This window comes from Tarenaya hassleriana, unplaced genomic scaffold (genome assembly GCF_000463585.1).
Source record: "Tarenaya hassleriana unplaced genomic scaffold, ASM46358v1 Cleome165, whole genome shotgun sequence".
NCBI lineage: Eukaryota > Viridiplantae > Streptophyta > Magnoliopsida > Brassicales > Cleomaceae > Tarenaya > Tarenaya hassleriana.
Window position 1 is genome coordinate 1 of NW_010965073.1, and position 4,250 is coordinate 4,250.

A 4,250-nucleotide genomic window follows, 5' to 3' on the forward strand; every position below is an offset into this window, starting at 1 on the left:
GTTTGGTTGTGTTTTTATAGGATTACAGGTCTCGGACGCGATTTGGACCAAAACGGGAGCAATCTGGAGCTAAAGGGATGAAATACGTCAAGAGCTTCCTTCTTGATTCGGCTGGAGTCAGACACCCCGAGTCATATACCCCGAGTCAGAATGCCCGAGTCAGACACCCCGAGTCAGAAGAATGGGCTGGGCCGAATTCTTAATAATCTCGTTTTGACTCGGTCGAGTCAGAGTACTGACTCGGTCCGAGTCAAAACCCAGAAAAAGCCCAGATTCGAATTTTCAGAGTTTGATCGGGAGTAGGACTTCGGGAGCGCCGCCTAGGGTTGATAAAAGGACTCTACAGACGTCCAAAAGAGAGAGACAGACTTTATACAGACTTTGGAGAGCTTTGGTGAGAGAAATTGGAGTTTTACGGGATTTCGGGAAGAAGAAGGAGAGTTGGAACGTGAAGATCGCTTGCTGTCGACATGAGTCTTTCTTCTTTCTCTTTTCTTTCTGTTTCTAGTTTTGCTCAGTGTTTTTCCATGAACCGTGAGTAATTCCACGGCTGTGGGTTAGGGATTCGTTTGTGTTTTGGGTATGTTTGAACCCTAACTTGGTTGCGATTTGGATTTGTTTCGGTTTTATCGATTTGTGCTTTATTCGATTGATGTTTGCTGACCCCTTGATCAATTATTTCAGATTCTGAACTACATAGGAATATGGGTTTAGTTTCGGATCAAAATCGATAGGATAGATCGTATTATTCACATAGGAATATGGTTTGATCGATCTAGGGTTGATGATAGTGTTCTTCATGCATCTAGTTTGATAAATCACATAGGGATATGGATTTAGAAAACCTTAGATAGGGAGTTATATACTGGAAGGTGATTTCTCTATTTTTGTTACTTGATGATTCCCGAATACAGATTCAATATCGTGATTCTCGCATGCTTAGCATATACCCATACACGCGAATACGGTCCCGACACCCATGGTCATCTTAGATTGCTAGTTTACTCGCTTTTATTGTTTTGCTTCCTTATTTTCTATTCATTCCATACACTTCCACCATCACTTCTACTTGCTTGCTTTGATTTAGTCTCGATTAGTATTTAGACTTAGCTACCGGTCCTTGTGTTCGACCCCGTGTTACGACGATCCGTATCCTTGCGGTGAGTTGTGAATCGGGTTATAAATTCTAGACTCGGTACACACGTATCAGAATCATCCCAATTTCTCCTACAAGAACACGTCAAACGCGCTAAATCCTCAACCCGCTTTTCAACGGAGCAATCAAGGACCCCCGGGTTTTCAATCAAAGTACCAGCAACAAGGTCAAGGGAGTCAATGTTACCAAGGAAATTCCAACTATAGACCACAACAAGTGCAACCCAAGGATCAAGACCCGGACATCAAGGATATGCTATTTCAAATCCTCCAAGGTGAAAAATCACAAGGAGTATCCATTGGGAGCATTGAAAATGAGCAAGTTGCATTCAAGAAGCAATTGGAGGGAGTACAAGCTCACTTGAAGATTTTGGACAATCAAGTGGCCCAAATTGCATCCTCCTCCTCATCGAGACAGCAAGGAATGCTTCCCGGAAAGAACGAAGTGAACCCTCGTGAGCATATCAATGCAGTCGAACTAAGGAGTGGAAAACAACTTCCAGAGATTACACCCCCGATGGTCGAGAAAGTAGTACCTCCGGGGTTGACGAGGGAGGAAAAGGGCAAGGCGGTAGAGGAAGACATCCCTAAAGCGCAAAAACAGGAGAAAGAACCAGCCTACATCCCGCCTCCACCTAAGGTACCCCCAATATCTTTCCCTTCTCGTCTAAAAAAATTTAATGAGGACAACCAGTTCGGGAAGTTTGCGGAGATGTTAAAGAAGATGGAAATCACAATGCCCTTCCACGAGGCAATTCTCCAAATGCCCTCCTATGCAAAGTTTTTGAAAGATATTTTGACGAAGAAAAGGGTCGTGGAGAAAGAAACAGTAGCTCTTAGTACCGAGATTAGTGCCGCAATCACGAAGCATGAGCTTCCCCTTATGCGATCTTGGAGCAAGCGTGAGCTTAATGCCCTTGTCAATCTACAAGAAGTTGAATATTGGTGAACTAAAACCCACAAGAATGGCATTGCATTTAGCAGACCGATCAGTCAAGTACCCAGCAGAAATATTAGAGGATGTACCTTTGAAGATTGGTGGGTTCTATGTACCGGTGGATTTTGTAGTTTTAGACATGAATGAAGATTCCAAGGTACCGATCATACTAGGCCGACCATTTTTAAGTACAGCGGATGTCGTAGTGCACGTTCGAGCTGGTAGACTGACTATGAAAATTGGAGACGAGACAGTCGAATTTATCCTCGATCAGAATTTGAAGCAACCGTTAACAAGTAATACGGTATGTTATGCGGATATACTCGAAGCAATGGCAGAGGAAGTAATTGGAGAATTCCGTGAAGTGGATCCGCTAGAAATCTCGCTAATGGCTGCAGAAGTAAGCTTATATAGCAACTGGGAAGAAATCGAGGAGATTATACGGGCGTTAGATGATCGGGAAGGAGGAAAAGAAGTTTCTGCAGTATTTCAGGCGGCCCGCCCAGATTTTCGGGCGGCTCGCCCGAAAGTGTTAGAAGAAGAAGAGATCCAGGGAAAAACAGGCGATCGCCCGGGAAATCAGGCGGCCCGCCCGAAAAATCTGAGCAAATTTCAAGTGGGATCTGAGGAAATAAGCGACCGCTCGAATGGCCAGGCGGCCCGCCCGAAAAGTCTGAGCAAAATCGACTCAGTTTCGGACAAAACGAGCGACCGCTCGACATATTGGGCGGCCCGCCCACTTCTACCCGAGAATGAAGAATTGCAATTCAAAGCCCTCTTCGCGACCACTCGAGCCATACCTGACGCGCCCCAAGTCCCGAAAGGAGACACAAGCATCGATTGGGACCCCAACCATGCTCCACAAGTGGAATTGAAACCCCTACCTCAAGGGTTAAGGTATGTTTTCCTCGGATCAAATTCTACTTATCCCATTATCGTTAACGATGCATTAGATGAGGGTCAAGTAGAAAAACTCACCAGGCTACTTAAGCAATACAGGGAAGTCCTAGGGTACACTATAGGAGACATCAAAGGTCTTAGCCCCTCTCTTTGCATGCACCGCATACATTTAGAGGATGATACCAAATCGTCAATCGAACATCAACGTAGGCTAAACCCGAACATGAAAGAAGTAGTCAAGAAAGAGATTTTGAAATAGTTAGGTGTGGGTATTATCTACCCGATTTCGGATAGCTCTTGGGTTAGCCCGGTACAAGTTGTACCCAAAAAGGGAGGTATCACGGTCATTCCTAATGAGAACAATGAACTCATACCAACAAGGACAATTACGGGATGGAGAATGTGCATTGACTATCGCAAGCTAAACACAAACACCCGCAAATACCACTTCCCTTTACCATTCATTGATCAAATGTTAGAAAGACTCGCATTGCATTCATATTTTTGCTTTCTCGATGGCTATTCAGGATTTTTCCAAATTCCAATTCATTCTAGCGATCAAGAAAAGACAACATTCACGTACCCCTATGGTACATTTGCATATAGACGCATGCCATTCGGATTATGCAATGCACCGGCCACGTTTCAAAGATGTATGATGGCTATTTTTTCTGATGTGATTGAAGCTATAATGGAGGTTTTCATGGACGATTTTTCGGTTCCTGGACCCTCCTTGATGTGTGTCTAACCAATCTTTATCGAGTGTTAGACAGGTGCAGCAAGGCTAACTTGGTCTTAAATTGGAAAAAATGCCACTTCATGGTGCAAAAGGGCATCGTGCTTGGTCATAGGATTTCAGATAAAAGGATTGAGGTTGATAGAGCAAAGGTCGAAGTTATTGAGAAGCTTCCTCCCCCGACGAATGTGAAAGGAATCCGAAGTTTCCTCAGACATGCCGGGTTCTATAGGCGTTTCATAAAAGATTTCTTGAAGATCTCAAGACCCCTAACCACTCTTTTGGGAAAAGACGTGTCATTTGAGTTTGACAAGGAGTGTCATCAGGCCTTTGAAACACTCAAAAAGGCGTTGGTGACACCTCCAATCATCCAACCCCCGGATTGGGATCTTCCCTTTGAACTCATATGTGACGCTAGTGACTACGCCGTGGGCGCGGTCTTGGGACAGAAAAAAGATGGCAAACATCATGCGATTTACTACGCTAGTAAGACACTAGACGACGCCCAAATGAATTACTCAA